Here is a 13,371-nt window from a genome sequence, read left to right on the forward strand (position 1 = left end):
CTGAGCGACAAAAAATTTGTGCAGTGAGTCTGATTTTGAGTCGCCGGCACTACGAGAGGACAGTAAAGTCAACAATTTAATGTCGTGTTGACAGCAAGGACATTAAAGACTGTCAGGGAATGTGTCTTTCTACGGAAGCAGATACCTTTATCGAAATTTGAAAATTGATTTCATTCCCTACTGGTTAGAGAATGGAATAGGTATCATTTCAGTGCTTTGGCAGGAAATACGTTAGTTATTCGTGAAGAGGTGAAAGAGATAAGTCCCAGTTTTACTCTTATCCAGTATTTCTTTGTACCTGCCAGCAGCGAATTAGAAATTTAGGAGTGATACAAGTTTCCCGTACTATAGTCTCAAATATAACCACACAGAACTCACATTTAAAATTTTATCAGTTTTTCGTTCATTCCCCCCCCCCCCCCCCCCCCGCTTTGTACTCAAAATCCTTTGGAATAGCTGCAATTTTTTTAAGGAAAATAAACAGGGATATGACAGATATGTTGCTAATCCGGATAATGTTTTCAATTTGTCAAATACGTCACAGAAAATGACTTCATTCTTCCTTAATATAACAAATCCATTACACTCAAACACACAAAATTCATCTGCAAACTGCATGTCGAATATGTCTTACACTTTATAAAAAATTTATATCCTCGAGATGTTACACTATATTGCCCGACCAGGGAATAAGTTCAAATGGCTCCATGCATTATAGGATTCAACATCTGAGGTCATCAGTCGACTAGATGTAGAACTAATTAAATCTAACTAACCTAAGAACATCATACACATCCATGCCCGAGGCAGGATTCAAACCTGCGACCGTAGCGGCAGGGCGGTTCCGGACTGAAGCGCCTAGAACCGCTCCGCCATTACCGGCCGGCAAGGGATTAAGGTCCAGACGATGAAAGTAATTATGACAACCGACCAAGTTAGGCAAAAAACAAAAATCCTAAAAATCAAAACTTAAGGCACAATGTGAACTTTGGTAAACTCTGGCTTTATTGAAAATAGACAGAGGTCCCGGAGTGTGTGTCTTGGAAAGTTATTTCAACGCCTCAGAAATAGATGTGCTGACAAGTGGGGCGCTAAGCACTTAACGTCTGGCAAAGATGCTGTTCTCCATTTACGCTGTTACTTTCACAGCATTTATTCATAGCCTAAGGAGTGCGCATCCACGATGCTGGATGCTTGCGGTACGTCGCTTCATTCATTTGTCAGATGTAGAATGTGCTATGTGGTTTTTGAAACGAAATGCTAGCCCCTTTTAAAACTGACTCCCTAAATAGTGTAATTTACCTGAAAGTTTCTTCGTTAGCCCTACAATTTTAATTCCATGCAACAAATACTGTACAGTTCTCAAAATTTAAGTAGTGTATTTGCGTTCGTCTGCACCGCATCAATGGAATATTTATTAAGATCTCATTGTTTTTGGGGAGACACTCGAATCCTATTCTTCTCGATACCCTGTTTTCTTCTATAATTTGCACAATATAGACTTCCTCTGCAAGAACTCCAGGCGCCTTAACCGTCGCCACTGTCACTCAATTCCCTTCCAATCTTTAATAAATTTAATGATTTCAACAGGACACCATTGCTCCTGTAGCAGAGGACATCTTCCGCGATCACTTTGCTGCTGGTACAGTGCGTACTACTCTGAACTGCAACTAGCCACGTGACCATGTTAGTATTCGCTATGGCGGCCCGCCCGGTTAGCCGTGCGGTCTAACGCACGGCTTTACGGATTGGGAAGGAGCGCCTGGTCCCCAGCACGAATCCGCCCGGTGGACGTGTGTCGAGGTCCGGTGAGCCGGCCAGTCTGTGAATGGTTTTTAGGCGGTTTTCCATCTGCCTCGGCGAATGCGGGCTGGTTCCCCTTATTCCGCCTCAGCTACAGTATGTCGGCGATTGCTGCGCAAACAAGTTCTCCACGTTCGCGTACACCACCATTACCCTACCACGCTTTATAGGGGTTACACTCGTCTGGAGTGAGACGTTCCCTGTGGGGTCCACCGGGGGTCGAACCGCAAAATAATCCTGAAAGAGTGGTTCGGTGTGGGGCGGCGGAGGGGTGAAGTGGACTGCGGTAGTCGTCGTGGAGTTGTGGACCACTGCGGCAGCGACGGGGACGGAGGCCATGCGTCATTTCTAGGCCCCCGGTAAACATACAATACAATCCATTATGGTCTGCAGTACGATTGCATTAGCCGAATAACATTACTTCTTTCAGTCATTTTTTTAGTGTTGTGTTTTCCAACTGCACAGTAGAGTGGCACACTATTTCACTTCTTTCACCGAGTTCTTGGGCCTCTGGTACAACTGTGCCAAAAATATGCGGCTCATCGTTTCCTTAACTGTCACTAGCACAAAAACCAGATCATCTTATACGCCAGAGTTTTATGCAGCTTTTGAATTCTCTTAACTGAAAACGAACGACTGCAGTATGGAAACACCCGTTTTATACCGTGCATAGCTTAAAATGCAGAATACTGCAATGGACCGTCGCATATAGGGACCTTCTTCCTTATTGGCAGCGAACATTCAAAAATGTGTTTAAATGCGTGTGAAATCTTATGGGACTTAACCGCCAAGGTCATCAGTCCCTAAGCTTACACACTACTTAACCTAAATTATCCTAAGGACAAACACACACACCCATGCCCGAGGGAGGACTCGAACCTCCGCCGGGACCAGCCGCACAGCCCACGACTGCAGCTCCCTAGACCGCTCGGCTAATCCCGCTCGGCGCAGCGAACATTAAACTCCGTGTTATTTGGCAGAAGTAACAATGGTTGAAATGGCTCTAAGCACTATGGGACTTAACTTCTAAGGTCATCAGTCCCCTAGAACTTAGAACTATTCAAACCTAACTAACCTAAGGACATCACACACATCCATGCCCGAGGCAGGATTCGAACCTGCGACCGTAGTGGTCGCGCGGTTCCAGACTGTAGCGCCTAGAACCGCTCGGCCACCCCGGCCAGCGCAGAAGTAACAAACGGTTACTGTATTCACAACCTGAATAACAACATTCGACAAGTACGTAAAGACAACTGATCTTGATTTCAGTGATATAAAAAGGGCTATAATGAAAACAGATGGTGAACTTTACGAGCAATGAGATAATCTAGCGTGTTTATTCAGCTCTGTACCGCCCGAGGTAAAAAGACCGCCGTAAAAATACAGCGGAATAAAACCACTTTTCTATTCAAGTGCTCGAAGTTGCCGCAAGTTGTCTGATTTGTCCTCTGTTTCCATTGATACGGGTATGGAGGCGTCATTTATCGACGGGAAACACCACACCTAAAACATTAATTATCCTAAACTAACTAATTTACGGCGTTTATTTTTTCTCAGTTTAATGCAAGCTTGCCTACCAGGTTCAGTGGTCAGCGTGTGTGACTATTACGTGGAGGGTCAGAATGTAGCGCCCGTCACTACCAATGATGTTCCATGGGTGTAGAACTGGGCCGAAGTACGCTAAAAGCTTACAGACACTACAGACAAGTAATCACAGAGTGAATCAGATATTCGTCAATACGATGTAAGCTGCACTAGTGTAGCAGTAAACCAAACCCGTACTTCTTTTAGTCTGAAAAATAGACTCAAACTACACAACAGATAACACATGGATTTCATCAGAGGTGTACTGACTTCCACAACTGAATGTGCCAGTCAGCTAATTTTAAAATGTTCATCTAATTTCTGGAGTAGATTGAAGACCGAAAATCCTGGTTATAAGACAAAATAAAATAAAGCAGCGATTTATCTGAAAGACGAGTTACCAGCGACGTAGATAATTTTTCGTTATCCTGGCGCCGGACACATTTGTCCCATCGAGAGACTAGTTTGTTCGTACAGTCAGTGTAGAATGTTTAACTTTGTTAACGGAGCCACGAACTCACCTCTGCTTGCACCGCTTCTTCACTATCAAATTCGAGGCCTCCAAGGTGTTCTTATAGTTTCGGAAACAGATGATAATTGGATGGGCCAAGTCAGGAGCCTGTGGAGGATGATCGATTACAGTGAACAGGGCAGACACGGCGTCGGGCCCGCATCTCGTGGTCGTGCGGTAGCGTTCTCGCTTCCCACGCCCGGGTTCCCGGGTTCGATTCCCGGCGGGGTCAGGGATTTTCTCTGCCTCGTGATGGCTGGGTGCTGTGTGCTGTCCTTAGGTTAGTTAGGTTTAAGTAGTTCTAGGGGACTGATGACCATAGATGTTAAGTCCAATAGTGCTCAGAGCCATTTGAACCACGGCGTCGGATTGTTGCAGATGTCGCAGCACTCGTGTGTGGCATGATATTGTCATGCTGAAGGAGAGGCTCATACATGTGTAGACGAACTCAACGAATTCCAAATGCTCGATTACAGCATGCTGTTTCTCACACAGTGACGTATTTACGTTACAGACCGCCATCTTACACGCTACAATTCGGAGCCCTCTGGCAGCAAAGAGCTGCAAATATGTGACATAAATAAAGATGTAGAATGTGAATAACGTTAGTTTTATTTAAAAACCTGTAAGCGTTTTCGCATAAAAAACTCAGAGGGCTTACATTTCAGCATGCCCTCGTACTAGGAACGTTTGTTTGTGTATAAGGGCCGGCCGATGTGGCCGTGCGGTTCTAGGCGCTTCAGTCTGGAACCGCGTGATCGCTACGGTCGCAGGTTCGAATCCTGCCTCGGGCATGGATGTGTGTGATGTCCTTACGTTAGTTAGGGTTAAGTAGTTCTAAGTTCTAGGGGACTGATGACCACAGATGTTAAGTCCCATAGTGCTCAGAGCCATTTGAACCATTTTGTGTATAGGCTCTAAGCTATTACGCAGTACAACATTACTGTTACACAGTGTGGAGAAACGTTTTATGTAAAAACATTGAAATTTTAAAATAAATACGATGCAGAGTTGATGATATATAAATACGTATGCACACGCAAAAACACAAAACCAAAACAGGTAGCCAAAAAAATTCCGTTTTCTACAGTAAACGGCTGAAGCGAACGGATATTAGAGAACCTGAAAGACAGTTAACGTTGTGCGGCCGCATGCAGCTCAAGGCAGCACGCAATACGCGGCTACTGCGGTAAGACCCAACAAAAATATCCGGTCCTTAACGTGACGAAATAGGGAATGGGAGCGGAAATGGAAAAGAGGGGACGGGAGGGAGAAGGGAGAGGGAGAGGGAGAGGGAGGGGGAGGGAGGGAGAGAGAGAGAGAGAGAGAGATGGAATACTGCAAATGTTGCACTGTCGACAGTCTCCGCGCAAAGCAGTCACAGGTGCGGAGCCATTTGCCGTTAATAAGCAGATAAATAGGTGTTTTACAGGCAACACTCCCGAAAATGACACGTCATTAGCGGTTTACAGGCTCGCTATTAATGTCAAAGAAAATTTACAGACGATAGTTTGGCACTTGAACATAATGTGACCACTACGTTCTGTTAGAACAAATGGCTACAGAGCAGCATCAGTAACGTAAATCCATGCCATATTTGTGGCATCCTATACATTAAAAAATCGATTACCTTCCTAGTTTCTACACGCAAATTTCGACAGCATGTTTCTTTTTTTGTTTTGTTTTCTGACACTGCTTTTATCTAGTTAAAGCTATTTTATGTCGTTTCCTGGCCCGATTCTTTTCCTTCACTTTTTTTGTTATTACACACAGCTGTACACAAACTAGAACCAATCCAGTTCATTTCTGCAAGATGGAGCATGTGGGAACTCTGACTAGTCGATATCGCAGTCAGATTAGTCCAGCGTCGTACTGTTTTTCCCATGGTGCTACGATTAAGAGATATCAACTGGCGACGGACTGATGGACCTCTCAGTGGCCGCTAAAGCGGAGAGTAAATTGTTCTCTTGTCAGTGTTAGGTCTGTTACAGGATTTTATGGTGAAGGTTGTATTTGTTTTTAATTGCGAAAACGTGAGCAAAACTACTAAAATGAAGATTCTCAATAACAAGCTTAGTGTGCTGAACTGAGGTTGAAGCAATGCTTTAAACGACAACGACCGCAGCTTTACAGCAACTCTGTGTTGCCGTTTTTTAAGTCGCTGGTGATGTCAAATTCTACGATTAACATCAAGTTCGCACAAATGGAACGAAGGAGTTGTTTCTTCACGAGTGATTCTTCCGCGAGCGAAAGTTACGCAAATCTGAAATAAGGACAGACGGCAGTCTAGATAGTCGAGTCCACTAGCGATTTTCCTTGAAAATGGTATAGTACGGTATTGCTTTAGCAAATACATACGAGGGCGTGCTGAAACGTAATGCCTCCGAATTTTTTATATGAAAGCTTTACTGGCTTTTTAAACAAAACAAACGTTATTAATAGTATGCATCATTATTCTTCATGTCTATAAGGGGCATTCAAATGAAACCCGGCCACTAGTGTAAAGTAACGCTAAGTATTTTATTAACACAAAAATGAGGTTATACACAGTACAGATACTCAAAAATCATTTATCCCATTGTGACACTAGCGATTCTAGGCTCTACAGTCTGGAACCGCGCGACCGCTACGGTCGCAGGTTCGAATCCTGCCTCGGGATGGATGTATGTGATATCCTTAGGTTAGTTAGGTTTAAGTAGTTCTAAGTTCTAGGGGACTGATGAGCCTGTCCCATAGTGCTCAGAGCCATTTGTGACATTAGCCGGTCGAGTCCATCCTTGAAGAAGCTAGTAGGCTGCTGTCGGATCTAGGCCTGAACCCAGTCACACATTTCATCGTCCGTTGTGAATCGATGTCTGCGAATAGCTTGGTTTAGAGGCGCAAACACATGAAAGTTACACGGTGAAAAGTCGGAACTGTACGCTGTATGTTCCAGCGTTTCCCACCGAAGCTGCTGCAATGTCGTCTTAACCGCATTGGACGTGTGTGGGCAGGCAACGCCATTGGACAAGATGCTTCGGTGTTTCGACTTGATGGCTCGTCTAAGGTTCTGAAAGTAGCTTGATAACGCTGGGCATTGATGGTGGTTCCCCGTTCCCGGAACTCGACAAGCAGTGGGCCCTTGTGGTAAAAAAAGGACGACATCATGACCTTACCACAACTGGTGAGCACAGCCTTTGATTTCTTTGCAGGTGGTGAAGCCGTATGTTTCCACTGCTTGCTCTGACGCTTGCTTTCCAGTTCAAAATGGCGACGCCATGTTTCGTAACCTGTGACAACACGCGACAGAAAGCCGAATCCTTCCTCATGATGAGCTTTGCGCTGTTCGGCGGTCATTTGGTGGGGAACCCAGTGCGCACAGATTTTTTCGAAAGTTCAAGTGTTGATGCACTATGGTGTGGGCGGTGCCCACACTAATGCCCAGTAACCGATGGATCTCCTCCACGGTGATTCTGCGGTTGTCCCAGACTAAAGCATTCACTTCCGCAACTATTTCCGGTGTGATGACACGATGAGCCTGTCCAGGACGAGTATCGTCTTCCAGTGACTCGCGCCCCTCAAGGAATCGTTTGCGCTATTCCACAACACTTCAACGACTCAGACTGTACTCACCCTTCATCCGTCGATACATTTCACGGTCTCCAACTCTCGCCGCCGTCAAAAATCGAATCACTCCTCGTTGTTCCTGCTTACTCGCCTGCATGTTCAGTAGTAGACGATAACTAGTGTGACCACCTTCTCTTCGGCGTGAAACCACATTGGCGCTATGCAACATCAAATGGTGCGCACGCGTCAGTCTCCCTACCAATACATGGCGCAACCATACCCGCAGTTACGTGGTGCCACCTTACGTGTAAGGCAAAGGTAGACGCACTGACCAGGTTTCATTTGAATGAACCTCACACATATTTATTTCTCAACATAGTCACCCTAGCGCCGCATCCGTTGAAAAAACGGTGAAGGAAATAATGGTCGTTCAACTTGAACAAACGTAAAGTCTGTTATTTAAGAAAGGTCTATTACTTAAAATTTTCTACTCGTAATTTATGAATCTCAAGGAAAATATACAAGAAGAATAATAAGAAACATCAGCTTTGATCCTGAAGCATAGAAAAATATTAAAACAGAATTCTGTCTGTAATAGTTTTTGAGTCACCGATTGAGAATATGCAACAAATTGCAAGAAAAGCTATTAAGCAAGAGAAAAACTTCCAAAGCAACACCGTAAGAGAATTTACCTGCTTTTAGATCTTATATATTTGAATTTTTTTGCGTTGCCGCGACGTCGTAGTTTCCTTTACTTTTTACATCTTACTTCCTCCGAGATGTTTAAACACACAACACTACCAATTAATGCCGGCCAGTGTGGCCGTGCGGTTCTAGGCGCTTCAGTCTGGAACCGCGTGACCGCTACGGTCGCAGGTTCGAATCCTGCCTCGGGCATGGATGTGTGTGATGTCCTTAGGTTAGTTAGGTTTAAGTAGTTCTAAGTTCTAGGGGACTGATGACCACAGATGTTAAGTCCCATAGTGCTCAGAGCCATTTGAACCATATACGAAAAATGTTGAAGAAAAGCTTAGAAGGCAAAACTGAATGATTTACTATTAAGGTAGCAATCTTATTTTTACATGACAATTGGTTAAAGACTGCGGTTTCTAAACCAAACTGGAGAATCTTAGCTCCTGGCATATTTTGCCTATGTAAAAATTTTGAAGTTTGAATGAAAGCCTATTCTACCAGCTTTAAGATGAAAAAACCTTATAATTCCAAAAGGAAGCAGTTAGGAACGCAGAACACGACGGTCAACAGCTATCTCGTTGATTTACACAGATGTATTTGGCACCATGTTTGCGGTATCAAATGAACTTTCTGGTACCTGGTTCTGTTATTGCTATTACCCATTACATATACACTGAAGTATGATCTTCTCACCCAACTGTAAACTCGGCTGTGTAGTCATGTGACAGTTCTGACAAATCATGGTGTCATTTGCAGCACGGAGGAAAAGGGACATTGTCAGTAACTGCGTAGTGATCGCTCTAGCGTGATGAGGAAAGGATTTATCATGGTTCCATAAAGAGCCAGTCACAGTAGTCGACTACAATCGTGGTGTGTGGAGAACAGTTTCATTAAGACGTGTCGAGATATTTGTCAACGCTGGAAACAAAGTGCCGTCGGTGCAACTGTGGACGACAGCGGAAGATTGATAGCCAAAGCGAGCACCAGAATTGGCAAATGCTGCGTGCTGGTAGACACGATACAAATGTGTCCTGACTATAAACACACCCCGGATGACCGCGCCTTGGATACCCTCATCTAGAGAGATCTACTACTTCATCTACGCCTCGAGTGTAGGCGAAAACGACTTATTTGGTTCAATGAGTAAGCCAGTTGCACAATTTACGTGTGGAAAAAAATCTGTTAGTCACGATTTTAGGAAATGGCTCTGAGCACTATGGGACGTAACATCTGAGGTCATCAGTCCCCTAGACTTAGAACTACTTAAACCTAACTAACCGAAGGACATCACACACATCCATGCTCAGGGCAGGATTGGAACCTACGAGCGTAGCGGTCGCGCGGTTCCAGACTGAAGCGCCTAGTCACGATTATAGCTAGTGCGTGTTAAGAGTAAAGAGTCTGCGTGAAACGCTCAGAATAGGCTTAGGGCGTGGGGAGTATAGTGTGGGACATGCTTCTGGTGCCTGTAAAGGAACATTTAATTGACATTAAATGAAACAACAAGTTTACTGTTACCAGTCACCGTTTTACTTGTTTCCACGACGCGTTTCAAAGGTTTAAACCTCCATCATCGTAACACAACACACACACAAATGTCATACTAACTAATGTAAATCCACCCGATGATGGAGGTTTAAACCATTGAAACGCGTCGTGGAAATAAATGAAACGGTGACTGGTAACAGTAAACTTGTTGTTTCATTTAATGTCAGTAACAGTCACGGTAAAGCCTAATCTAAAATGTTCCCATTTAAAGTAAAAACATTTAATTGGTTTTCGTTATTGCAATCTGAGTGCTGACTAAGTGCATATCACAATGTTGCAGCCATCTTAGCCAGTGGACGCTAACTGTATGTTACTAGTTCAAAGAGAACAGTACCGACTTCACGATTTTCATGTAAGTGACTTCTAAGTTCCTCAGATGTAAACCCTAGTGAGTACTTGTTGGGTCTCAAAGAATGGTCACTCGAAATGTTCGTCATATCCTCGCCCTTAATATGACCTCTGAAATGACAACCAGCCGGTTGTAGGGTGTCCTAGAATTTACCGTGGACTCCGAAAAGCTTTTAACTGTGTCACTTTTTCCATTAACAAATAACTATCCGAAGTAGAAGTGACAAGCGACAGAAAAATTCCGGAACCGACTGAGGATGAAAACAAGAGAACCATAAGACGCAACAGAGCCAAGTCGAGTGAAACACTTTGGTGCACAAGCAAACATTCCGGTTTCAGGGTACTACACTTTGATATGGTTTCTGGGGGGAAAAAAAGAAGACTCATGTGACCGAAGTTGCGGCGTTGGAGAAAGTTGTGGGTTTGGTATACGACCATTTACTTTTCAGGTACTCAGTTACGTTCGAATCGGCCAGAATTTTGACACGGCTACGATTATCTCCTTCCAAAATGCAGTCGCCGTGTAGAAGACTTAGAATCTCACTGACACACGGAGGTCCTTCTGGTACCTTAACGAATTGACGGGAGCACTGAAAGGACGTCGTCTGACTCATGACAGTGAACTGGTGAGGTTACTAACTACTACATCGAGTTTGTTTCAACTACTTCTGCCGTCAAACAGTATCAGGGGAACGCTGACTCCTGTGCATCAACAGAGCGCCGAGGAAAATTCCACGAAAGATTGGTGTCAATAGTGTTCAGGATTGTCTATAGCAGTTCCCAAGGATTCGATTAAGAAATAAATGGAAACGTCCGTTTCTATTGTCCAATTCATGACGGACACTTGTGACAAGTAATACATTGAACGGAAGAGGGTTTAGCATCCTGACCTCTTTCCTCAGCAAGTACTGTGCTACCAGTTGCGCTACCGGGCAACAAATATGACTCACCTCAATGCTGTAACTCGTAGCTAATTCCTCTCCTTAATATCGCTCTGAAGGGAAGCCTAAGCTCTCGAATGCCTCCATGTGAGCCGCTGAGCTTTAATCCCCGTCGGACGGACTGATCATCGTCAAATGATAGACACTGTGGCTAGTTTTTGAATTTAACACAGGCCACTGGCGCAGATTGCGGCGGTAAGTGACTGTACGCCACCAGCTCCCCTCCCCTTGGCGGTCAAATTCTAGACATGAAAATTTGTTCCAGCACCAGGACTCGAACTAGTTACCCAGGAATCGAGTGGCATCGCGCAAGCGTGCGTTAGCGTCCTCAGCTATGGAGGCGAGAGATATTAAAGTAACATTTTAATTCTACGTTTCATGGGTCTATTTCTTCTATTAATTCAAAGAGTAGTCGTTAAGTTTTAATTATCACATCCAAAAAAGTACTAAATACTTCTTTTATTTATTGTATTGGTTTGGTTGCGGTCAAGTCATACAGTGAAATACTCGATCAACAATACCGTACCACGCCAGAAGCGCCAAAATAAAATGGTACAGTGGAGTATCGTGGGGTGACTCGTTTTATGCATTTGAAGAGGAATAACGCTGCATCAGTTCATGCTGGGTTCGTGGAAGTGTCTGGTAACAATGTGCCATCATAAGATGACAACAGTGGTTCGGTTGTGCAGACACTTCCAGTGCGTATCAAACGAAGCGGCAAACCATCTCTCTGCAAGGAACCAGGATTTGTAAGAGAACTGGAGCCGCTGGTGCTCCAAGACCGACTTATCACACTTGAGGCGATACTGGACAATGTTAAAATAAGTCGTGGATCTGTTTTCAACATGTTGCGCAACATTTGGAATATTTCACAAGTCGTTGTCCCCTGAATCCCACGACTGCTCACACCCATTCAAAAACTCCATCGAACAGAGGTGGCAGCGGAAATATTACAGCAACGTCAGGACATTGGAGATGATCATTTGCCCGCCGGACCACCAGGGACGCGTGCTGGACGTATCACTGTAATCATGATACAAAGGAGCAAAGTGAGCAGTGGAAACTTGTGGATTCACCATCACAGAAAGAAAGCGAAGACCCAACCATCACCGGTAAGAGTGATGTTACGAGTTTTCTGGGACTGCCAAAGCGTGGTGGCAACAGACAGAGCTCGCAAAGAACAAGCCGTCACAGGCGAAAAGTATCAAAATCTCCTAGGAAGGTTACTAGAAAATGTCAAGATGAAGCATGGCAATGCTGCAGCAACAACCGAGCAGTCTTCACAGCCTGTGACGAGGCGGACAGGCTAGCTTTCTGTGAAATTCCGCTGCCAGGGTCGGATTTTGTTAAAGTGGCATGAAACGGGTCACCAGTCTCACGCAGTAGCGAGCTGAATTACGGTACCTCTTGATGTGGGCTGGCACTGCAATGCCTCGGTTCCCTGCGAGACCGAAGCAGGGCACGGTCATAACGAAGCTACGCATATCTACAAAAATACTCAGCGCTCAGACCTAATAGTGTCTTGTGTTCGACTTCGACACCGAGACATACTCCATGCCAGCCGACAGTCCCACGTGGGCCAACCAGCTCGGTCTACATCTAGCTGTTTCTCTTCTAGCTGCTGGTCTACGTGCCGCCGCTACACCTGGCGATTGTGAAGCACGAGCCAGAGCCACCACGATGGGATCACCTCCAGGGGGACTCTGGACGTCTCCAAGGAGTCTCAGATTCCAAGCCTGCAAGCCGGCGCGGTTTACCCTCTATCTGGAACAGACGCGTCCTTCTGCCGCAGAAGCGCCTGACGTTGGTCTCGCAACCGTCAGGGCCGCTACCGCTGTTACTTCGCCGAGACCGCTTGCTTGGCCGTCGACCACGTGACGTCGCTGCCAAACACGTCGCCTTGTGCTTTGCTGAAACAAACTTTGCCGCCTGGGGTCAATGCACGCCTTGGAGTCGTCGCCTTCAACCACTGTGATACCACTTTGCTAAATAAAGAGTGTACTCCCACTTGAGGTCTGCTGATTCCACAACCGCCGAGTTGGTGTTACGAAACCTACCACGCCGCATCCTGAGTTAAGAGACGGCCATCCTGGCAATAAATCGGGGTTCGCACCGCCACCACATTACAGTGCGAAGCTCTCCGAGGGGGAACTTTTTCTACACGACAACGTCGCAACTCATTGTGCACGGGGAACAGTCACGATGCTATTTCTCTGGGTTGTCAAATTTTGCCTCATCCCCGCATTCTCCTGACACAGCATGCAGTGACTTCTTCCTCTTCCCTCGAGTGGAGAAACAATTGCGTGACAGGCATTTCCAGGAGAAAGAGGCAATTTTCGAAGTGGAACGCTTCTCCAGCAGCCAAAATCTAGGCTTGTAAAACAGAGATGTCCGGCA

The sequence above is a fragment of the Schistocerca piceifrons genome, chromosome X, assembly GCF_021461385.2.
Source record: "Schistocerca piceifrons isolate TAMUIC-IGC-003096 chromosome X, iqSchPice1.1, whole genome shotgun sequence".
Classification (NCBI taxonomy): domain Eukaryota; kingdom Metazoa; phylum Arthropoda; class Insecta; order Orthoptera; family Acrididae; genus Schistocerca; species Schistocerca piceifrons.